The sequence below is a fragment of the Equus przewalskii genome, chromosome 15 (genome assembly GCF_037783145.1).
Source record: "Equus przewalskii isolate Varuska chromosome 15, EquPr2, whole genome shotgun sequence".
NCBI classification, from domain to species: domain Eukaryota; kingdom Metazoa; phylum Chordata; class Mammalia; order Perissodactyla; family Equidae; genus Equus; species Equus przewalskii.
This window is the reverse complement of record NC_091845.1, coordinates 60150279-60175331: the sequence shown is the minus strand read 5'-3', so window position 1 is coordinate 60175331 and position 25053 is coordinate 60150279. Positions and strand designations below refer to the sequence as shown.

At 39.0% G+C, this 25053-nt stretch overlaps 1 protein-coding gene across 34 annotated transcripts in view; it reads right to left on the bottom strand.

The window, feature by feature from the left end:
• The window catches only part of THRB (thyroid hormone receptor beta), a 360916-nt gene that overhangs the window by 305581 nt on the left and 30282 nt on the right, over nt 1-25053 (bottom strand). For 4 of the 34 annotated variants that reach the window (XM_070577456.1, XM_070577451.1, XM_070577476.1 and 1 more), the window contains exon 2: nt 18839-19003. The exons of 26 other annotated variants lie outside the window; for them this stretch is intronic. The gene's annotated coding sequence lies outside the window, so the exon portion shown is untranslated. Of the gene's footprint in view, nt 1-18838; nt 19004-21627; nt 21740-25053 lie in introns of those variants that run through there. 4 more of the 34 variants (XM_070577478.1, XM_070577446.1, XM_070577468.1 and 1 more) reach the window with 2 other exon arrangements.

Sequence of the window (25053 nt, the reverse complement as noted above, 5' to 3'; positions counted from 1 at the left end):
TTCTGGGTCCTCTGTCTTTAATTCAAGGCTACCGCTTTCAAGAATAAGGTTGGCTGGCCATCCTCACCAAGTGTTCTGCCCAGGCTCTTATCCTCCTAAGTGGCAGGACATTTGACACACTTTCCTTGTTGCTAAAGGTGTAGATAACAGTACATCAGGATCAAAAATGACCAAAATAGAACAGACACCAAAGTGCTGTTGAACATAACCTCCCTTTCATATCTCTGCTTTTTCCAACTCATCATGGAGGGAAAGTCTGTGAAAAAGCTTTGCCATCTATAAATTATTCTGCAAATACAAAGCATTCTTTTTCTTTTTAAAACTCAGTGTGAAGTTAGATGTTGTGATAGAGACATGGACAACCCTCAGCTGACACACAGAGGAATGGTGACTCCAACATGAGAAAATCCAGAAAACTTTGCAAGGTAGTCTTGAAAGAACAATAGATCTTTGCCAGCTGGAGAAAATGAGAAGGACATTTTGGGGAGAAAAGATGATATGTGCAAAGGCAGAAAAGCATCCTCTAAAAATGGTAAGAAGTTAGTACATCTGGCATGCAGTGGGGAGGGACGGAAATAGCATGAGAGGAGGCTAAGGTAAGCCACTGCAAGGCTGTGTATGCCATGCTGGGCATCTGAATTTTACGGTGTAGAGTTTAGCAATCAAAGAGACACTTGTCCTCAGGGATGCATCATGTTGAGGTTTGTTTTTCAGAAAACAAAAATAAAAACTAGTAGAGGTATCCAGGAGATTGGAATAGTCTAGGGCTGGCTTAGGGGCTATGGGATGGGGAAGGAGGAAAAGTGCTAGAGGGGAGCAACCTTTCATTGAAAACCAACTGGGTGTTGGGGAGAAGACATCTATAATGCCCTGGAGGTTTCCAGCTTGGCTGATTAGGTGCATGGTGACATCACTGGCCAAGCCATTGAAAACAAGTGGGGAGGGGCTGGCTCGGTGGCGCAGTGGTTAAGTTCGTATGTTCCGCTTCGGCGGCCAGGGGTTCACTGGTTCAGATACCAGGTGCAGATATGGCACTGCTTGGCAAGCCATGCTGTGGCAGGCGTCCCACATATAAAGTAGAGGAAGATGGGCATGGATGTTAGCTCAGGGCCAGTCTTCCTCAGCAAAAAGAGGAGGATTGGCAGCAGATGTTAGCTCAGGGCTAATCTTCCTCAAAAAAAAAACAAGTGGGGAGGGAGAGAGAACAAAGTTTGGAAGCACAGACACTAAACTTAGAACACTGGGTAGATGCAAGGCGAAGAAAAAATCAGAACACTAGAGAACAGAGCCAGTTAGGGAAAGTGAGGCAAAGGAGACAGGAAATGTGTGGGCAAAAGGACACAGGAGGAGATAAAAAAGAATGGCCAAAGAAAGTAATTGTAGAGAAATGAGCAGGGAGGGGTCTGGCAGTTGTGCCAAGCGCAGTAATGAGGTCCCGTAGATCAAGGACAGACATAGGTAGCACAGAGCCACACCAGACCCCAAAACCTCTGAGCTTGCCCATCTGGAGACGAACATTTCTTCTCTTCCTAACTTGGTAACTTTCACAGCACTTTGCACAGGCCTTGCACAAGATAACGAGCTTGGCGTGTTTGCTACGAGGTGCCAAGGCGAATAAGGCTTTCCCAGACTCTCACAGTGCCAGAAGGCAGAGCCCCACTCTAGCCACAACTACTCAAAAACTGAAAACCAAATCAGTCCCCAAAGTATTGAAAAAGCAAGATAGGAAACAATGAGTAATGTGGGCTCAGGAATGAAACCAAAGCACGCAGCAATGTGCACACACGCAGATGCTCTGCCGGCCTCCTCCTCCTCAGCCCCTCCAAACCGTTTAGGAAGAACAGGCGATTAGAACTCAGTGTAATTAATTCTCTTTCACAGAAGTAGAAATTAATTGCAGCTTAAGTGACTAGAGAAATCAAAGAACTATATAAATGCTTATACACACAATAATCATTAAATGTGCCCTTAAGAGCAGTGGTGGGAGAAAGCAAGGACTGGAAAGAGAAGAAAAATGACACATATGTACTGAGAAGAGGACTAGATGGACCCCAAGATGAGTCAGAAAACAATGAGGTCCCTATTTCAGGAAAAGAAGAGAAAGAAATAATATTGGAATAACAACATTGGGATATATCTGGGAGTAAGGACAGGGGACAGGGCTGTTCTCATAATAAAGGATACGCAAAGGAGACCAGAAGAGCTATTGCCTTTCTAGGGAAAAAAAAAGAACAGAAGAAAGAGTAATGACAGGAGACGGAGTCACAGAGAGGAAAGCCCAGCGCTGTGAGGGAAGGTAAGAACTACAGGCATCACTCTAGCTTCTCTGTGTGGGCCTTCAGGACAGGATGGCACCATTCATAAACACACAGCAGTCCACAGCGCAAGCTTTGATCCATGACTCGACTCAGACAGACAGAGTCAGAACTCATGAGTCAGGTTTCTTAAAAAAAAAAAAAAATACATATATATATATATATATATATATATATATATATATTCATTTCTATTTTTTGAGTTTTAAAAAATACATTTGTTTGAGTCAATTAGATTGAGAGCAACTAGTATTTTTCAGCTTCACTCTAAGCTTGGCTGTCAAAAATGATAACAATTCAAGTTAGCAAGAAAGCATTCTACACTTCAGGCCTTCTGGCACTGCCCTTGAGCATGGATTCTGAGGCTGCAGTTTCATGCTTAGAGTATCCATTATTCTCGGGTTGGGTGGCCTGGAAGATCACGTACATCTAACTATCTCTGTCCAGCTTCTTGGAGGTGCTCTGGGCACTTTAGGTAAACTAATAATAATGTGGACTTGCTCACATTATGATCAAAGAATCAGCTAATCAGTGCTAAAAAAAAAGATACATATGGAAACACTTCCAGCTCTCAGTTCTGGCTGGTGTAGTGAAATCTATTGGAAAATGGACACCCTTAAGTCTCATTGCAAAGGGTGGATTCTATAAAGAGATTACTCAGTTCCTGCATGAATCACATGTATTTGGACCAGGCCCTTTTCTCTATTAAGCATAGAAAGGGGTAACAGATCTTTGTTATTTCTCTGGATTCATGCAAGTGTCCTGCTGTCTTCAGCCAGTCCTGGTGGTCTAGTGTTTAAGATTAGGTGCTCTCACTGCCCTGTCTGGGTTCGTTTCTCTGTCAGGAAGCCACATTGCCCGTCTGTCGTTGTCATACTGTGGCAGCTGTGTGTTGCTGTGATGCTGAAAGCTGTGCCACTGGTATTTCAAATACCAGCAGGGTCACTCATGGTGGACAGGTTTCAGTGAAGCTTCCAGACTAAAACAGACGAGGAAGAAGGACCTGGCCATCCACTTCTGAAAAAAATTGGGCAGGAAAACTCAATGAATAGCAGTGCAGCATTGTCCAGTATAGCACCAGAAGATGAGAGGATGGCACAGAAAGACCAGGCAAAGTTCCACTCTGCTGTACCCAGGATCGCTAGGGGTTAGAATTCACTTGACGGCACCAACACCCACCTACTGACTGCATGCCCTAAGCCAGAAAGGAAATACAGGGAAGAAGACGAACATACTTTTGGGCCAAAAGAACAAATGTTCCCAGGAGGAAACAAGTTCGCCTGCCTCTGCACTCCTATAGAACTCAGTGCCTCCCTGATGATGTGGACCATCTCCACCTTACATAGTTTTTATTTGTCTTCATACCTCAGCTCTCCTACTATTTTGCAAGCTCTTCATGAACAGAACTGCATTTTAATACAGTATCTGAGTAATATCTCACGTTTGTCAAGGGTTTTATACTTTCCTAGGATGCCCTCAGACGCTCTATCTCACTTGGTCATCATAAACCTGTCAGTTAGGTAGGGCAAGCACATTCTGCTCATTTCATACACGAGGACATTGAGATTAAGTAAGGTTACATGACCTGAAGGTACAAGGCTATCCAGCTTAACTCCAGAGTCAGGAATTAAGCACATCAATCTAGACTCCCAAACCAGGCCTCTTTTCGCCACACCAAGCTTTTCCTCCTCCTCTCTCATACACCACCTTGTATGGCTGGTGATCAGCCAGGTGCCCATTATGATGTCTGTAGGCAGTTAAAAAGAGAAAAGGAGATAGACACCAACTAATCTTCATGTTTCTCTAATCTGATAACCCCTGGAACATGGTTGCTAGATACGCAAAGCCTCCAACCTTTTCATCTCCCTAAGAGAGTCAGGTAGCATTACCAGGGTCAGAGAAGGAACAAAAAGAAGTTGTGTGTGTGAGTATGTGTGTGTGCAGGCACACTGTGTGCTTTAAGGCATAAAGTGGTATTATGAGAACCACACAAGCACTGACTTGGGAGTGGGGAGGGTACTTGGAGGGCATCTCTTCCAGTGTTGCTGGACAAAGACTGAGGCTGCTAAGGATGCTTCTGGCAAAATGACCTTCTCTTCACCCAGTCCCAGAATTTAAATATAGAGGAGTGATATCTTGGCCCCATTATTAGCACTGGGTAAGAGGATAGATGAATGGCAGAAACTCCTGTATGCAGAGGGTCAGGAGGTCATAAATCCCCCCCAAAAAGGCACAGATGGTGTCTTAGAAAGGGTTGTTAGAAGCAAAGCCTGAGATGACGATTCCTGTGCAAGTCAGGGCTCTCAGGGGAGATGCATGAGGAAGTGAGGGAAGCATGACAGAGCAGAGGGAAAGGCAACAAAGATGAGGTGTCAGGAGAAGTCCAGCTTGATCCCACCAGGAACCCTGGAGTGCAACTTAATCCTCAGAGGTTGTGCTGCACAGAGATAAGAAGACGGAGCTGTTGTACCTCTGCATCTGCCAGTCATTGGCCAAGGGCTGCCCCCAGGGAAGGGGGCAGTAGGCGTCTTTAGATGAGGCAGATGGCATCAGTCAAGGGCAATTCTACAGGGGAAGGTGGAGATGTAAGAAGCTGGCAGACAGCAGCCACAGCAGTTGGAGGATGGGTACACCAGCCCATGGAAGGGGATCTGGGTGGACCACTAACAGCATCAGCTACAGGCAGCTTCTCAAATGCAGAGGACTCTGCATGCCACATGGGTAGCCTAATTTAGGGGTAGATGCCCTCTCGTGGGAGACTTTGGGTAATCTGGGGAGCCAATCCTCTGCTTGGGATCATGCTGTGTTACCTCTTACTTTATAAAACTATATACGTAAGTTTCTGTATTCTTTACCTCTAATGAAACTTTCTGGCCTCTAACTACATGTGTTGGTGTCTTTCAGTCCATCACTCTCTCATGGTGACAATGCATGCAAAAGCCTTCTTCACCAATCTGCTTTCCTCCACCCAAACCTCTACTTGTACATCCTACAGACAGTGAGCTCAGTAACTCCCAAAGGCAGCCCAGGCCTTTTTGCTATTTTGTACATGTTAGTAGTTACTTCTTTAATATAAGCAAAAATCTATTTCTCTATGATTTCTATTCACCTAAGTCATGGAAAGGAAGTCTAATCCTTAGATATCTTCTTTTCTACAGGCAAAATATCCACAACTCAGATTATTCCACAATATTTTACATGATCTCAAATCTGCTCACCCATCTGGCCCTTGTGCAATAGAGAAGTTCCAGGTTATCTATGACCCCATTAAAGAAGGTGCCCAGAACTACCCAATCCTCCAGGAGTGGTGTGACCCACATGGGGCAGAGGAAGACTATTCTTCTTGTTCTAGACACAACAGTTCATTAATAGAGTCTAAAATTAACTTTATGATTCAAATGAGCTCTACTAAAAGTCCCAAAATATCACTGATTTATGCTAACTTGTAAACAACTAATTTAAATATCTTTGCATATTCTGTCTCACCCCACCCTTAGTTTCTAGAGCGGTTTTTTCTTTTCTGCTTAACTATAGGTTTTTACACTTACTCAATTAAAGTTCAACCTGTTAGAGTTGGCCAATCATTACAACCTGAAATGATCGCTTTGGATCCTAATTCTGTTGCTCTAATTATGTGTATGCTTCCAGGCTTCATGTCAACCACTTTGACAAATATGTAATCGATAGCCTCGCTAAAATTATTGATAAAAAGCAATACCTTAATAGGGCCAAGGCTGGAACTTCATAGCCTACCATAAGAGATCACCCTCTCAGGAGCCATTGTAGTACTCACACAGCTTAATTCACACTTGTTCCAAGACCCAAATACAACAATGACTTCACTCCTTCAGATACGTATTCTGAAATATTGAGTTTTGAAGAATGTAAAATAATTAACTTACAAAATACATATAATAGAATATAAAAACAGAATATGAAGCTGATAATAGTTTTAGGAATAAAAATAATTCAAGGAGACAAAGGCCAAACATAGAGTAAGAAAATAATTTTCTTCCATGTAAAAGAGGATGACAAGTCTGGGGAAGCCAAAGGGATGATAACTGAGCCCTGGATTGGGACACATGGAATGCAACTGTGCTAAGAAAAACAGGTGACCAGTGATAAGAGAGCACAAGAAGACTAGCTGACTGCATTATTTCCCTATTGCTGCATAACAAATTACTAAATTGGCTTAAAACAAAATGTTTTATCTAACAGTTTCCATGGGTCAGTCCTATGGGTCAGGTTAGCTTGGCTCTTTGCTCAGGATCTCACAAGGCTGAAATCAAAATGCTGGCTGGGGCTGCAAACTCATCCGAGGCTTGGGGTCCCCTTGCAAGCTCACTGGTTGTTAGGTGAATTCAGTTCCTTGCATTGCAAGACTGAGGTTCACATTTTCTGGCTAGTTGCCAACTAGGGGGTGCTCTCAGCTTCTGTGGTCACCCGCCATTCCCTGCCATGTAGTATGAAAGTTTGTTTCTTCAAGGTCAGCAGAAGAATCTCTCTCTTCATTCTGCTAAGAAGGAGTTTTATGTAATGAAGTGAGTGACAATCCCATCATATTCACAGGTCCTGTCCACAGCAGAGAGGGGATTACAGAGGTTATGCAGAGCAGGGGGTGGGGATCTTGGGGGCTATTTTAGAATTTCCTCTGCCACAATGATTAGCATGGCAAGGCACAGTGAGGACCAGTAGTAGGAGCGGGACCTGGAGAGGCCCTCTGTGCTGTGCCACGGAATTTGAACTTTATCCTGAAAGCAGTGGAGGCACATAGATAGATGCCTCTCCCTTTGGGGAGGTACAGGAAAATGTTGTCAGTAGCAGAGGTTAAGAAAGTATTCTAGGAAGCCTAGCAACTCCAAGGGAATATCACTGAATGAACCAAGACAATAAATGTAAAGCACAGTATAATCCACATATATGCTTGAATCACCTTTATAATTTATCACCTCACATTGCCTACGTGACAACTGTGAGAAAGCAAACAACACCGTGCCCTGCCGCCGATATGATTAGGTGTGCTGTTCACATGGCAGACAGAGAAAAACAAAAAGAGTTTGCACCACTAGACAGCCCTCTCCAAAGAGAAACATCCTGTCTAATTAATTCCCTCCCCCCAAAAAAAAAAACTTGAGCCCCATTCCTGTAAGTTGCTGGCTCCCTCAAGAAAACAGGTTTATCTCTGACTTTTGGAATATACATGTCAGCAGATAATGTGACGACCCACACAGATGGGATAAGCATGTGAGGGACTGCTGTTTTCCACTAATGAAGATTTTGAACAGATTATCTGTAACTTCATGGTCTGGTTTTTTCTTTTCTTTAAATACCTGCTGTATCTTTTTTTCAGAGTGTCTGGTTCTTCTAAAGTCTGGACACCCCTCCCACATAAGAACACTTTAAAGTTCAATTTATCCTCAAGTTTTCCATTCACTCTGTTCATATGCTGTAACCTTGAGAACAACCATAGTGTTAGTTCTCAAATATAATAATGACAACAGCTAAAAACTACTTACTATATGCCAGGCACTGCTCTCAGAGCTTCATATCTTCACACTCAGATGAGGAAACTATAGCATAGAAAGTCTAAGTACTTTCTAACCTGTTAAAGCTAAGTTAAGAATGTTAAGTAACTTGCTGGAGATGACACAGATTGTCACTGGTGGAGCTGGCATGTGAACCCAGGCAGACTGGTCCACAATAGTTCACAGCCTTGGAATGAAAATAGACACCAACTACTCTCTTAAGGATGGCCTTTGAGGCACTCAAGAAATGATCGCGGACTACCGATGACGACTTTTGAGGTTGCAGAGTCAAAAGTACATAAAAATTAAGCTTTAATCACTATGAGATTATGTTAAAGAAGTGAGAGAGACAAAAACAGTAGTCTAAATAAGTCCAAGAGATAGTTCTTAAAAATAAGTCAAATAAACCTCAGAATTATACAATAAACCAAGAAAAAGGGAGAGAGAAAAATCTTAGAAATTATAAGAGAATACTATGTTCAACTCCATGCTTACTATTTTAAAAATTCTAACAAAGGGACAATTTTTAGACATAACATAAATTACCAGAATTGACACAAACAGAAATAGACACACTGAATAGACCCAATGATTAGAGAAAACAAACAACAACAAATAGAAAAAAGAAATCTTAAAAAGTTGAAAAAGCATTATCTGGTTCAAAAAATAATCCAGGCATAGAAAATTCCACACAAAACTTCTTTTGACTTCTCAAGGGAAATATAATTCCCATAAGTCCAGAGCACAGAAAAAGATAAAAATTTTCCAATTATTACCTGAACTTACCATCATTTTGTTGTCAAAACTAACAACACAGCGTAAAAATTCAACTAAAACCAAATCAATATGAAAATTGATGCAATAATCTGAAACAAATATTGAATACGGCAATGAATTAAGAAAACATTTATCATGATCAAGTAGGCTTTACTCCAGAATAAAAAGATGATTAAACATTAGGAAATCTGTGGTTATGGTATACGATTTTAACAGATCAAAGGTAAAAATTACACAATATTTTTTTTAAATGTGATATTCTGTGTCAAGTCTGGTGAATCGCAAACAATTCTCATTGAATACTCACAATATCCTTACAAGATATTTATATTATTATCCTCATGTTACAGCACAAAAAACTGAAATTGGAAGACGACCAATAACTCTCTCAATTCAATTCTAAGAGGAAGAGGCGTAATTTAAGCCCAGGTATATTTGGCCATAAATTTTATACTCTGGCTTCCATGTTATGTTCTCCTCACAGACAATTTACCAAATTACTCAAAAAGCATTTTATAACATTTCAAAACCCCTTTTTGATTAAAAAAATACTCTCAGCATATTAGGAATGCAATAAAATTTAACATGGTTAGAAAAACCCATCATAGCTGTTGAAATCAGAAACAAGATAAAAATAGAATACCATTAAGTATATTTAACATTGCTGTGGAAATTCCGGCTAATGTTATAAGGCATAATTCTGAAATAAGAGGTATGCTCTTTAGAAAAGTAATAGAATCATAATTTGGTGTAATATGATTGTTTACTAAGAAAACTCAGAAGAACTGGGTGATAAAATGTATATCAATAATAAATAGAATCAAAAACAAAATATAAAAATCAATAACTTCCAGATAATAGTAAGCACTAATTAGAAAACAATAGGAAAAATCCCAAATATAATTAAATAAAAAGTATATAATGCCTAGGAATAACCTTAAAAAAGCATGCAGGACTTGTATAAAGAAACAATTTTTCTGTCACATCAAACAAGACTTGAAAAAACAGAGGCAGACTGTGAAATGATTGAAAATTATAAAAATGCAAACTCTTCCAAAATAATTCATAGTTTTTACATAATTCCATGCAGAATACATCAGAATTTTTTCATTTGAAAATTAATTCCCACATTCACCTTGAAGAATGGTTAGATGATAATTGCTAAGGTACATTTAAAACAGAATAATGAAGGGGTTAGGGCTTGCCATATGAGAAATGGAAATGTGCTATACAAAATATAATATGGTTCTGCTACGATACTCAACAGATGGTTAAAGAAATAGAACAGAGAGCCTACATACAGAAATGTATATACCAATTTAATTCAAGATAGATTTAATCACAACTCAATGAAGACAAAAGGGATTATTCAATTAATGGTGTTGGAGTAACTATCTGAATAGTTAAAAACTATATGTCTACCTCACACATCCTATCAAACTAAATTACAGATGGATTACATATTAAATTAAAAATAATTTTAAAAATATATAACTTAAAAGAGTATAAAGGATTATGAAACATATAGGTGGTTATTTATTCGATATTGGGCCAAGCAAAGAATTTCCAAACACAGAAGCAGTAGACTCTGTCAGAAAGTAATAATCGATTTGACTGCAGTAATAAGCAGGAAAAAAATGCATATATCAGATAGCACAATATTAAAACTTAAAAGGCAAACACCAAACTAGGAAAATAATTTCTAGAGATATGACATCCAAAGTGTCTTTAATAGTTTATAAGCAAAATATTAACATCTCAATGGATAAACAGGCAAAGACATGGATCAAGAGGTTACAAAAGAATTACTATAAATGTCTAATAAGCATTTTAAAAATTGTTAAAAGATTAATGCTTAATGCTGCTGAGTGTGAGGGAGGAGAGACAGACACTCTCATATGCTGCCAGGAGGAGTGTAAATTAATACCTTTGGCCTGTCTAAGAAGAACTATAAAAACATTCATGCCCTTTAGTTGCATCTACTATCATGTAGAAGCAGCTAAGATGGCAAAAGATGAAATGCAAGGCTATTCAAGGCTGTATCATTTACGTTAGCAGGAGGCATGAACACTCAACTATAGTTGTATATCCCAAAGTGCATTACACAGTCACTAAATAATCATGTTTTGAAGAATATTTAATGCCATGAGAAAATTCTCCCAGTCGAATGAGCATAAATAAGATATAAAACTATATCTAGACCATTGTCTTGATTCTGTGATATATCAACATACACAGGGAAAAAAATTGGAAGAAAATATACCAAAATGTTACAGTGGCTATCTCTGAGTATTAGCCTAGGTAATTTTTATTTTCTACAATAAACATCAGAATAAAGTTTATTTTATAAAGAATAAAAACAAAACAATGATTGACCAGAAAAACAAGAAGCCAGACACAACGAACACGACCTTCTTAGGAAATGAAGACGTCTGTCTTTTGTGTCCTCTTACTTGACTGCACTATCTCAGAGGGCAATGGTGGAGTGGGTTTCTCATCAGCCATCTCGGCTTCTAACAGGAATCATCCCAGAAGCCATCTCTCCATCAGATTTGGCTAATTCCTTCTCTGCTCCTTCCACTCTGGTCTCTTCCCCCTCAGCTCTGCCAACCTCCACTTTCCTCCCACTCAAAGTCTGGCCCCAACAAAACAATCCCAACACAGGAAGCAGTTCTGGAGGGAGGTCAGCATGCTGAGTGATTATTGAGGGGGTGATGTGTGTTTCTGCAGAGATGCATTCTGTCACTGCGAAATGATCATTTCAGAACACTATCCATATTGGAAAGATCTTTCTCAACAAAAACCCTATACTCTTCAAATTTCCTGCAAGGCCCACTATAATGACGATTTCAGAAGTCCACTTCTCCTTCACCAGCATAATTCAGAGAGCTTTACCAAAACCATTCAATTCAATCACTCAATGATTTTCAGAAAATCTTTATTGGGTGCCCTTTACGGTCTTGGAAATACAATGTGGTGTGGAAGGCTAAATAATGGTCCCCAGAGATGTCCACATCCTAATTCTGGAACCTGTGAATATGTTACATTACATGGCAAAGGAGACTTTAGAGATGTGATGAAGGTAAGGATCTTGAGATGGAGAGGCTTGTTCTGCATCATCTGGATGGGCCCAACATAGTAACGGGGTTCTTATAAGGGAAAGAGGCAGGAGAGTCAAGAGAAGGATATATGAGGACAGAAGCAGAGGTCAGAGTGATGCAGGGCCATGAGCCAAGGAATTTGGGCAGCCCTAAGAGCTGGAAAAGGCAAGAAAACAGAGTCTCCTACAGTCTCCAAAAGGTACAAAACCTGGCTGACCTATTGTGAACTTTTGGTTTCCAGAACCACAAGATAATAAATTTGTGTTGTTTTAAGCTACTAAATTGGTGGTAATTTGTTACAGCAGCAATAGCAAACAAATACAGTGGGATTCAATAAAACAGAGCCCCCCTCCATGTAGCCTCACTGAACATTTATCATCACCAAAGTGTTTCTTGTTTTTGCAGTATTTCCCAAAGTGTGTTACAGTGAATGCAAGTCCTACAAGCTATTCCATAACTGTAAAGAGTTCCCTAGTCAGACAAATACATTGTACCACCCTCTTGGAAATTCACAATGTACTTTAGCATATTAGAGACTGAATAGTCTTTTTCACTTTAACCCAGAATATTCCAAACTTATTTGACCATAGAAGCTTTTCAACATCTATTTATATCAACATCATTAACAGTAACAAATATTTATTAGTTTGCGTACCTACTATGTGCCGGGTCCTAGGCTGGGCCCTAGGGAAACAGGGGTCAACCTATTCTTCAGCTACTTCCTGTAGTTTAAACAAACTGATAAACTCTATCAATTTCTATGACACTTGAAACATACTGTATTTTTAGTTGGGTGGTTTCTTTATCTTACTCAATAAGAAATTAAGTTCCCAGAGGGTAGATATATTTCTTTACATAACGCATGTTCTGTAGCATCTTCCCTCAAGGAATTAATATTCCAATTGATGAGACATGCACATATTCATAAGACAAAAGATATGTTGGGAAGGAAGGTAGATGGGGGGGTGTTTGTTATCTAATTTGACAAATAGATAAACAAGAGATTAAACTGATTGTCCTAGACTTTTAACAAAGAGCCCCTTGATTAGATCATCCAAAAGAACTTCCTGAATAGCACGAACTTTTACAGCCCTGAAGGAGCAGTCACACTTCGGGTGACCCAGAGTACACAGCTAGAGTCTCCTCCTGCATTGCCATGGCCTCTTCCTCCCCTTTGCCATTTTCCTGTCCTTCTGATCTTAATCAAAGTCTAGGGTCTTGATGGCAGTATTTCTTTGATTTATAAAATAGTGTAGTGGTACATACAGTTGGATCTTTTGGGTTAGCACTGCATCAAGTAATAATATTATAAAGAATTAATTAAACCCCTATTTTCCTAAAGGGAATAAGTAACAGTTCAACATATACTACATGCTAGCCCAGCTGCAAATGGCTGATACTGTTGTTCTCCTTGCAAAGTATTTTTTGCAAATTTTCCATCCCCCATGATCATAAGGAACACAATTATGCAAATATTGCCTCTGTTTTTATTTTAAAAAATCAAGTAATTTTTTAAAAAGGTAGATTAAAACTTATTAGCAACACACAATTTAATTATAAAATTAGCAAGCATATCATCCACTTTCCAATTACTTTTTGACCAACTCAATGGAATTTCAAAGAACTACGCATTTATTTTTAAATTCAATTAGGAAAAAACCTGAAGCATTTAATGAATGTTATAAATTATAATACATTACCATCAGAAAAACTCGTCAGCTCTTTTTATATGTTATTGAGTAGTCTATACAATCCACCATTCTGTAACAATTAACTAAGTTTAGCCATAAGCTAGGAAGAGAGCTTTCTCACACTATGCCCTTCTTTGCAGTAATGGGGAAGGTTTGATCCCAAAGGGAATATGTTTTGTTGTATCTTATTATGTTAATATATTAATTCTAAGTTCAATTACCAGCTGTTAGTGGTCAGTTATATAACTATCCTGACAGAGGGATATCTTTACTTCTACTTATCCTCTGTATAATCAGTGACACTAGGACCTTCTTTTTCGGATGAACAATAGTAGTCACCCTTAAGGTAAATTTAGAGTACTATACACCAAAACTCTAAGGGCTGAGTCTTGGAAGGGAAGGGAGGGGTAGAGATTGGATGATAAATCACCAATGAAAGCCAAGAGAACTCAAAAGAGTCTGATCATTTCTGTGCTTAGAATTTGTCAGTGATCAATGCTCTTCAAATGCGACGAGATGTGGGAAGAAGGACTCATATTTCAGTGGCCAACTACATGTTATCACAGGATTTTGAACTACAAAGAAAAGTAGTGGCTTCTTGCTGCCCAAGAAGATTGCTACAGGTTTCAGTGAAAGAGAGTATTTATCATCAAGACTACTTCATTCAGTAAACATTTATTAAGTACCTACGAGGTCCCAGTCATGGAGGCACAGGGGAAATGACACCCGCCTGATTGTTGGGTGAAGTTTCACTGAAGAGTGGTAGTATCAATTTGAAGTGCATCATGCTAGTAAATCATTCAGACAAACCTAAACAGTACAGAAATAGGTCAAAGGTAAGAAGGATTAGTCTGGTCTCTTTCAGTGACAAGAAACAGAACCCCGATTTTAAAAAGCAAATCAGAAAAGGAGCTTGAATGGAAGGATAATGAGGCATCCTCAGACTCTGAGGAAGAACTGCAGAAGGCAGGGAGCTCAGCACCGCCAAGATGCCCACAGGGTCTCCATCTTTTGTCTCTGCTTGTCCCTGTCTCCTTCAACTTTCCAGCAGCAGATCTGTTTTCCATAATTATGGCCAATAGTTGCATGGCACCCACCAGCTCTAGTGAAGTCACTAGAGAATGCCTGCCACCCAACCAGCAGTGGAACAGCAGAACGTTGATGTAGAAAGACACGTTAACTGTGCTTTTCTCACTGTGTTTCCCAAGGTGCTTTTGAGTTCAATCAAACAGAGTTCACATTCTTTTGAAGCTATGTTGATTTCTGTTGGGCAGCTTTTCTTTCTTAGAGTATTAGAGGCATGATAACACACCATGATTAAAACCATGTAAATAAAAATATGTATAAGCAAAAAGGACTGGAGGGAAAAACATTAAAATTTTAAGTTACATTTGAGAGATGGAGTTATAAATGATTTTTGTAGTGCCTGTTCTCCAAATGTTTTGTAATATGATTATTTTAATAAGAAAAAACTTAATTTATATATTTTAAAATTATTTTTAATTTTTGCAAATGCCTAAAATGTGTCTAATTCTGAGAAGTGACTAATGTAATGTGTATTTTGGTGATCAAAATGGCCTTTTTTTTTTTTTTTTACAAAATCTTTTCTCTCTTTCTTTTTTTTTTTTTTTTGAGGAAGATTAGCCCTGCGCTAACATCTGCCACCAATCCTCCTCTTTTTGCTGAGGAAGACTGTCCCTGAGCTAACATCTGTGCCCATCTTCCTCTACTTTATATGTGGGATGCCTGCCACAGCATGGCCTGAGAAGCGGTGCACAGGTCCACACCTGGGATCTGACCCTGCGAACCCTGGGCTGCTGAAGCAGAACGTGCAAACTCTACCTCCTTTTCTCACTTGACATAAGAAAATATAAAAGATGTATCTTTTCCTATATATCACAAAATAGGAAATTATTACTAATTGTGAATGCTTTATGATGTTGAGAATTTAAGGAAAATCAAGTTAATACTACCACAATCTAATTTCAGTGATTATCAACAAAGACAGGGGTATAACTTAATAACTACAAAAAGAAAAAGACTTGCATATATGAAATAATCAGCATAACGACATATAAACACAAGACAGGGGTCAAAATGCCATTGCAAAATTCTTGAAAAAGTGTCCATTAGTTGAATATTATTCAGTCTTAAAAAAGAAGGAAATTCTGACATATGCTACAACTTGGATGAACCTTGAGGGCATTATGCTAAATGAAACAAGCCTGTCACAGAAAGACAAATACTATATGATTCCACTTACATGAGGCACTGAGAGTAGTTAAATTCACAGAGACAGAAGTAGAATGTTGGTCGCCAGGGGCTGGAGGGGAGGGGAGTCGGGGAGCTATTGTTTAATGGGTATAAAGTCTCAGTTTTGCAAGGTGGAGAGTTCTGGAGATGGATGGTGGTGATGGTTGCACAAAATAAATGTACTTAATTTCACTGAACTGTACACTTAAAAATGGTTAAGATAGGAAAAAAAAAGGTCTCCATTAGAAAAACTGTTATTGCTTAACTCTGAGAAAGGCAGTACTGCCAAATGAGATTAAATTATGAAATTTACAACGTTGCTAATATTAATGATCACCTTACATTACTATATAAACAATTTTACAGAGACGATTGCTATCAGTTAGGAAAGCTAAAATACACAGATAAGCAGGCCTTTCCTTGACTCATTCCGTCAGATAAAGAAGCAGACTTACTATATGGGTCTTTATTAAAACAGACTTGTTTACCTGCCATCTTGCCAGGGCCACAACCTATAAGTCCATTTCCTGAACTGAGATGTACCCCATTAAGCACCTGTCACAAGATTATAAAACATAAAAAATTACAGTCTTAGTCTTTGAAAGTTTACGACAAATTCAGGTTGTTTGACCAAATGCATATTCAAATTGTCAAGAGTTAGCAAGTTCTGGGTACAAAATTTAATATTTGAATATAGGAAGGTCCTTTCAGAGAAGAAAATACCTGCGGCTGGCTTTGGAGGGGAAGGAGAATGCAAGCTAGTGGATGACAGTGAAGGATGATGTGCCACTAGTTAAAAATAAATGACAGAGGAGCCCACACAAAGACAAGCCAGGGAAGTATGAATTTAGAGAATGGCGAACAAACCAGCCAAAATAAGGTCAAGGACAAAGGTAAGACAGAAGGAAGTGAAAGTAGGAGTGGCTTGAGTTGGAAGGCAAAGTCAGAATTCTGAATTTGATGGGAGGGAGTGATGGATAGGAAGGCACGTGGCTAGTTAAAGGAGTAACAAAACAGGGCTTGCAAAGCCGGTCAATGAAAAGTAAAGGACCAAAGGGAACAGAAAGTTCTTAAGAAACAACGATTTCAAATTCTTGAATGCAAGCTACTTACAGACATGTTCAACAGAAGCATGATGAACACTGTAATTCAGTATAATGAATTTTCTTTACTTTAAACCTGCTCCCAACTGTTTTCATGGGTTCACATACGCATGACCTATTTCTGAAATTGGGGCAGGCCACTTTCATATTAAAATTCAGTCTGCCACACCACTGCCACATTAACCATTCCCAGGAACGTGCAATGGCTGATCGACAGAAATGGGCTTTTTGACAGGAAATTCCCAGGACCAAGTAACCCTCATTGGAGAACACCACCGGAAAAAAGATAGCAGTACTATATTTTAGCTCTGCAGGGGAAGTAGCTAAATTGTTCCCCCTGCTTATTAATAGACCGACATTTAGTCCAACAGCTTTGATTTGCATTGGAACTTGTTACTTTCTCTCCTGAAAACTGAAAGTCAGGTTAATGGTTTTCTGATAATGCTTGTCTACAAATTCTGTGACTATTCGCATTTTGTTTAGAGAGGTAAGTGAAGATTTTTCAAAATAGGGTATACAGCTTAAAGAATATTAGCCTTATCTTTTAGCTAAATAGTATATATATATATGTGTGTGTGTGTGTGTGTGTGTATGTATATATATATGCTGGTTTTCGTAATTACAGTAATAATGAGGAAAAAGAGAAGATTAAGCTTGGATGAATAGTAGGAGGTTAAAAAAGATAAAGATACTGACTAGGCTTTTAGGTTCTTAGTGAGACTAAATGCTTTGATTTAAAGCTAATAATTATAAAGGTAGAAAGAAGATAATCTGAGTGCTCAAGTAGACGTTATAAGAATGAATGAGCAAAGAAAGGAAGGAAGGAGGGGGGAGGGAGGGAAGGGGGAAGAAAGAAGGAGAATTAGCTAGCTAGGCAGTTAGTTAGGAAGGAAAGAGGGAGGGAGGGACGGAAGGAAGGAAGGAAACTAGATCCTTTGAACAAAGTATCACAACTTTAATATTCTTACTTAGACAATTGAAAATCTTGTTTAATTCTTTAAGAAAGAAAACTTTCATGGGTATATCGTACAACTGTAGCTCAGGGACCATGTGATATTTTCTCATAGTCTGAAAAGTCTTTGTATTAATTCTTGAGAAATAAAGACTGAATACTCAAAAAGCAATTTCTACAAAGGGGCAGGTGACTGGACAGTGAGATCTCCAGCAGACTCCATATTTACACCTTGGCAGCCCTCACAAAAGCGGCTTTGTTCCAACATTTACTTACTTCTGAACTTTTAGTTATAAGTTTCAAAGTCTGAAAGATCCTTTATTACTAAAAGTGTCATTTTCTTCTCCTTCATGCATTTGTGTACCTATTCTACAATTTTTCTGAGGCATTCTTTACTTTTCCTCTTCAAAGTGTACCACCTGGTTTATCTCTGACGTCTTTCAGTCTCAATTCATGACAACCCTTGAACTTATTTTTCCTAAAAACTCAAAGATGGGTTTCTGAGTTATGTAATAATGAACTTCATCCTTCTGTACAAATTAAACCAGGCGTTATAAAGTAGTAGGTAAATGAAAAACTGGGTTTAAAAAAAAAAAACAACCGACCAATCTATAGCAGGCTCAGCGTTTTTTGAGAGAGAGATTAAGGTGCGTGCAGTCAAGTGGTATGAAGGTCACCAAACAACATGTTGCAATCTTAAAGTGCCATTGACCTGCAGACGGTGTTCTGCAGCAGCCTCAGAGTACATCATGTGACTCTTTCTCTTACTCACTATTGTTCACCCAAAATCATTCATAAATATATATTACAATGATATATTTGCAGTAAAACATTTTAAGTATTAGAAGAATTTTCCTTCAGATTGAAATAAAAGTATCTAATATATTAAAAAAAATTTGGCTTCCCATACCCAGATTTTGTTAGAGGAAAAGTGACCTGAAAGCTCAAAATTCCACAATTGGTTTCTTCGTGATAAATATGAGCTTTGACAAACCTGTCCTTTAATTACTCATTATCCGCCTGCTGACAACGTTTAAATTACGAAACTGCTTAGTCTGAAATTTTCTGATTTTCACAGGAAAGAGCGGAAAGCCACAAGCCACCACATGTACCACAGGTACCTTTAGATTTCTAAGTCAAATTCAGAAGGAAGCATTCCTTGCCGGGGGACCTCCATTCATCTTCCGCCTGCTCCTGACCTGCTGTTTTCCTGTTGGCAATGACAGCTCCTTCCAAATCCAGTCCCTCCCCGCTCTGAGCGGCAATGCTCATCTTCTCAGTCCATACTGCAAGCACAAAACGCCCTGAGAGTCATTTAGGGAGGGAATCAGACTAGCAGCCGATAAGCACAAAGCTGACCTTTAAACCCCAGCCTTTAATAGAGCATCGGGTTATTTCACTTGGTGTTTGCTCAACAGTTCCAGGGTCACGAGGGGCTGCATTGACTGAGGTGGGGCGAACCCAGGAAACTAGCTCCAATTCCCACATTGTAACTGATAGAAAGAGGCCAGGGGCTGGGCCAGTAGATGCCTCAAACCCCAATCTTAAGTGTACCCAGTATCACAAGACACGTTAGAACACGTTCTTTAGCATCTAGAGGTCACTGGCGTACACAAGTCTGCTGACTGGCTCTTAGCTACCAACTTTCGAAGAAATGAGAAACAGTGCTGGGGGCCCAGGGGTGGAAGATTTTTTTTCTTTCGTTTCACCTCGTCACAGTGCCACACTGAGCACCAGAGCTTGAGGCAAAAGAAGAAATCAGTACAACTTATCCTGTCTTTATCAAAAATATAGTATTTTATTCATCTTGGATGTTTTTGCAGTGATTTTAATTTTTCAAAATATTGCATTAAAATAATATTTATTGTTATTAGTTTTTTGGTGCCGAAGGCAAGTGCCTCAGTCACCTCACCCTAGTCCTGGCCCTGCTCTGTCACCTCACTGTTCCTATCTTACATCTTAATCTAAAAATGGAAGCAAATCTAGTCGGAGTGGTGGAGATGCTTACAGTTGAGGCAAGAAGTGGAGCAGAGCCCAAAGCATACGAGAAAAGCATTACCGAGCCTCCACCATGCACCAGGTACTATGCTAGGCATTTCAAGTACATTCTTTCAGGTCCTCACCTATGAGGAAGATATAGCTGAGGAGGCTGAGGCTTTGAGAAACATGTTTCTTTCCACTTTCCTCCATCCCAGGAACTGGCCCGACAAACTATATGGCACTCAAGACAGAAACCTAGGAGTTGTCCATGATTCCTCCTCTCCCACCCATTGAATCTATCGCCAACACTTTGTTCATGGTCACCCAATTGGTAAATGGGAGAGCAAAATCCAAAGGATTGTCTGTTTGATGACAATTTCCACACTCTTTGCCACATCTGCCACCTCTCCAAGGAAAGTCAGAGTCACTGAATTGTTTTGATATCCCACTGGCCAATCTAGGACAAGGGTGAATTATTTCCAAGTGCTGACTGTTTTGCAAATTTATCCAGGAAATTTTAGTTTGATCTTGAACGCAATCTCTATCTCTGGCCCAGGACACTACTCTGAGCACCAGATTCCAGCTGCCTCACATCTCCATTTGGATATCTCACGCACATCTCAAACTAACCTGTCCAAAACAAGATCCAAACCATCACCAAAACCTGCTTATTTAAGTCGTAAAAATAATTCCAACACCACTTATTAAAGCATTCACTATGTGCCAGGTGCTCTTATGATGCATATAGAGCATTATTAACTCATTCGATTTTCATAACAACTCTATCAGATGATTCCTATTATTATTTCCATTTTACTACTAAGGAAATGGTGGCATTGAGAAGCTAATTTGCCTGTGATCATACAGCTAGTAAGAGGGGGAATTAGTATTCTAGCCTAGTCAGTTCGGCTTTAGAGCATACACTCTTAGTCATTATACCACATCTCCAAAACAATCCCAAATCTATTCACCTTATTGGTTTTCCACTGTGTACCTTAGTCCACACTACCATCACTGCTCACTCAAGCAAGTGCAAAAGCCTCCTGAATGGTCATCTTGGTTCTAATTCTACCTTACTTCCATACATCAATCTTTCTGAAGTAGCCAACATGACCTTTTTAAAGTTTATATCAGATCCTGTCATTTCCTCTGTTAAAATCCTCAGAACCATTCAACTACCTCCTGAATAAAATTCAAACTCCTTAACGTGGCCTACAATCTCCCATGTGAACTGGTTGCTCTCTTCTTCCTAGATGTCATCTCCTATCCTTCCCCACCTCACTTACCACTCTTCTATCCCACTGGCCTTCTTGCCCTTCCTTGTACCAAGCAAACTCTTTCTTTCCTCATGGGCTGTGCACACATTGTCCCCTCTGCCTGCAACGCTCTCCTTCCCCTTTGACTGGCACCATCTAATCCTCCGTATGTCTCAGGGTACTTCCCTGACCCCTCAGCCTAAAATAGATCTCCCTATTATTCTTTCATAGTACTGTCTTCTTTTCCTTTATAGCAAATAAAAATTTGTAACTCTAAATTTCTTTGTATTTTTACTTGTTCATTGTGTTTAAGCTCCATGAGACACAATCAAGGTCTGTTTCACCCACCACCTTACTCCCAGCCCCTATCCCAGAGCCTGGAACATAGACATACAGTTATTTGTTGAATGAGTGAATTAACCCTGAGATAGCTCTTTTAAAGACTTCTACAAATTAACTGAAGAGGGCACTTAAAAATAACTAAGATCATTGCTTTTAGTAAGAGAGAGTCACAAAAAGAAAAAAAAATATATATGTACATAGGTATTATACTTCTTGATTTCCGACATGTGAACAAAAATTATTAAACCAAATATTCAATATTTGGAAAACACATAGAAGGAAACAACTAAAAATCACTAAAGAATGATTTTTTTAAAGAGCTTACAGTATACCGTTTTTTTTAAGTTCTTGTGTTGTCTTCATGACTATCAATCCCAATAAGATGTGAATTAACTCTCAACTGTTCTTATGTAATCCCAATACATAGTGGTGTTCCATAAATACCTAATAATGATAAACATGAATTATTTCAATCACATATCTTTTGACTACTTACCTCTCTTTATAACTTAGATAGAGATTGATTTTCTCACTGGTGCCAAATCTCTCATCAAGAAACAGCTGAACCATCCATTGCACATGATTTTATATGGTCCTGCTGTGTCACAGATGTTTTAGGAATAAAGACAGATTCTTCATGTCCCTGTATAATAGGTAATTATATGGATCGAGATCAAGGTACCTATTCCTCATGATTCCAATACTTATAAAGAAGAAAATGAATGCATTCAAGAATGGATTTATATTCCATTGGGATATATGGGAGAAAGTTTTGCAAATCATATATCTGATAAGGCATTTGTATCTAGACTATACAAAGAATTCAATAATAAAAAGACAATACAATTTAAAAATAGGCAAAGGATCTTAGAGGACATTTCTCCAAAAAAGATATAAAAAGAGTCAATAAACAAACACATGAAAAGATGCTTGACGTCATTGGCCATAAGGGAAATGCAAATCAAAACCACAACAAGATACCACTTCAAATCCACTAGGATAATACTAATCAACAAATGGAAAATATTAATTTTTTGTCAAGATGTGAAGAAATTGGAACCCTTATCCTCTGCTGATGAGAATGTAAAATGGCATAGCACTTTGGAAAACAGTCTGGCATTTCCTTGAAAGGTTAAAAATAAAGTTACCATATGATCCAGCAACACATAATCCTAGGTGTACAAATACCTAAGAGAAATAAAAACATATGTCCACAAAAAAACTTGCACACAAATGTTCACAGCAGCATTATGTATAGTAGTCAAAAGGTAGAACAACCCAACTGTTCACCAACTGATGAATGGAAAAAAAAAATATATGGTATATCCATATAAGGGCATATTACTCAGCAATAAAAAGGAATGAAGTACTGACACATGCTACAATATGGATAAACCTTGAAAACGTTAAGTGAAAAACAGCGAGTCACAAAAGACTACATATTGCATGATTCCACATAAATGAAATGTTCAGAACAGGCAAATTCATAGAGCAGAAAGTAGATCAGCGGTTGCCTAGTCCTGGGGGGAAAATGAGGATCGAGTGCTAATGAGTACCTGGTTTCTTTTGGGGGGGTGATACAAGAGATCTAAAATTAGATAGTACTGATGGTCACACAACTCTGTGAATATACTAAAAATCAATGAACTGTACACATTTTAAATGAGTGAATTGCATAGTATGTGAATTGTATCTCAAGAAAGCTGTTATAAAAAAAATAATGGAATATAGTTTTTACCACACTTTAAAATTGGACCTACACTTGGCCTTTACAAGGTAGTTATGGCTTAACCAAAGAGTATCTATAATTCGCTTTCAAGCACAGAAGATGAATTTATGATCTCCTGCTCTTCTCACAATTCCTTGTCTCTTATCTCTGTCATTGTTTAGAGGTAGACTTGAAATCCTAGGGCCAGATTTATAGAATTCTAGAGTGGGACAAGATGAGACAAGACATTAAGACAAGACATTATGACAAGAGATTATGATTTTGGAGTACGAAAACTAAGACCCAGAGAGAATAAACATGTTTCCTAAGACCATAAAGGTAAGGAGAGTGAGAATCAGAGCTTTCCAGACCAAAGCTTTATTTTTATTTTTTAAAGGAATATTAGCCCTGAGGTGACATCTGCCAATCCTCCTTGTTTTTACTAAGATTGGCCCTGAGCTAACATCTGTGCCCATCTTCCTCTATTTTATATGTGGAATGCCTGTCACAGCATGGCTTGATAAGCGGTGCTCATCAAGTAGGTCCTCATAAGTAGGTCCTCACCCAGGATCCAAACTGGCAAACCCTGGGCTGCCAAAGTGGAATGTGCAAACTTAACTGCTGTGCCACTGGGCTGGCCCCTGAAAGCTTTATTTTTATTTTTATTTATTTATTTATTTATTTGGTGAGGAAGATTGGCCCCAAGCTAACACCTGTCACCAATCTTCTTCTTTTTGCTTGAGGAAGATTGTTGCTGAGCTAACATCTGTGCCAATCTTCCTCTATTGTGTATGTGGGACACTGCCATAGCATGGCTTGATGAGCAGACTAGGTCCGTGCCTGGGATACGAACCTGTGAACCCCAGGCCACTGAAGCAGAGTGCATGAATTTAACCACTCTCCCACCAGGCTGGCCCCCTAAAGCTTTATTTTTAATTATTCAACAGCTCCATACAAAATGCAGAATAGTGAATGGCATTTGCCAAAATGGCCCCAGCCTAAAGTTCTACACAACTAAGTCTCATGTGTGGAAAAGGAATTCCATTCAAAGTATGAAAAGAGCAAGGATGAGTCCACCTAGCGAGATGGCTTCTTCTGGAAACCATTCCTCCAATAAACATTGACTGAGTGCTTGGCTGTGTGTGAGGCACTGTGGGAATAAAGACTTAAGGTGTTTTTAAAGACAGCAGAGACTGGGAGGTTTAGGTTTACGTCTCTTAACATCAGGATTTGGGTTTTCATCGGTGTTGAACACTGGGAGCGGTCACCTCCACTACTCAGTTCCTGAGTAGAGAGGAAAGGCATCGCAAATGGGATGTTCAGTTTGATTTTGAATCCTCCCTTCAACTTTTCCAGCAACACCTTTCTTTTCTTACCTTCCCTTCCTTATCAAACGCTTGCTTTTGAGACCCTGAGAGATCTCACCCAATTTGGGGGCTTTGATTATCCCACGTGTCTTCCTGTCTGTGTTGGTGAGAAACGTGAATTCAAAAAGTGATTTTGTCCTCAGTGCTGCTGAGAGTTGAGGATGCAGCATAAATTCAGTTAAATCATTACTTATGATTCAATTTAAAATACTGGTATCAACACAGTACTTTAAAAAATACTGAGGCTAGTCAATCTGTTCAGATAAGCATTTTGACCCCGAAAGTTAATTTTTTACTTCTATATTCCTTTTTACCTCTTCTTCCCAGTTTTCTTCTATTTCAGTAAGTCTAAACCACCTAAGAGAATTCTGGCTTCCTTCCAAGCGGATATTTTATTAACAGAGGAGAGAGAACTGTATTATAGGATTCAAGGAAATACAGGATTGCTTTTTACTACTCCATTTCACCTGGCTTATGCAGAGAAACGGATGTGCCAGGCCCAGTGCTCGTTTAAGCGGGATGGAGAACATGGGGACACTGTTTTGACATTACTATTATTGCTTTACTCTTTGAAATATCTTTTTACAGCATTTTATCAGCCACTGCACTGAACTTTTCTGCAAACTATTATCTTCTCACATAAGTCAGTAAGAAAGAAAGCATACCGTCTTTTTAGATTCTCA